The following is a 531-nucleotide window of genomic DNA, read 5'->3' as shown; positions in this document are numbered from 1 at the left end:
TTTTATCTTCAACATAAACTCCAGCTCCTCTTTTTGATCACTTACATCCTTTTTAAATATTCCAGGTTCCTTTCCCAGTTTTCCAACTCGTCCGATTTCTTCCTTTATGCTAATTAAACACAGTTCAGTTGAACTGCTCAACATCCAGCAGTCACACATTCGTGCATTGATGTGAACTTATTCATTATAGATTCATCTGCTGATCATTGATCCATTTATTTATAGATTGTTTCCAGAGTGACACCTTCACAGAACCTGTTTAGTGTCCAAAGCTTAAAACTATTACAAAACTATTACTATTACAATATCTCACGTATCCTGTAGCAGCACCGAGCGGGTGGACTGAACGCGCTTCTCAAATCATGTTTTTATAAATCTGATTTTGTATTTGTGTTGTGGGAGCGGGTTTGTTTCTGTTTAAACTCACTGAACAATCATTAAATGCACATTTTATCTTTAAAAAGTGGGTTTGTATATTTATTAGTATTAGTTGTTCATTGTCTCGTGTTCAATAACCGCAGTGACCCTCCT

The sequence above is a fragment of the Morone saxatilis genome, unplaced genomic scaffold (genome assembly GCF_004916995.1).
Source record: "Morone saxatilis isolate NCDOM2014 unplaced genomic scaffold, NCSU_SB_2.0 Contig23, whole genome shotgun sequence".
Lineage (NCBI taxonomy): Eukaryota > Metazoa > Chordata > Actinopteri > Moronidae > Morone > Morone saxatilis.
Note: the sequence above shows the minus strand (reverse complement) of the source record.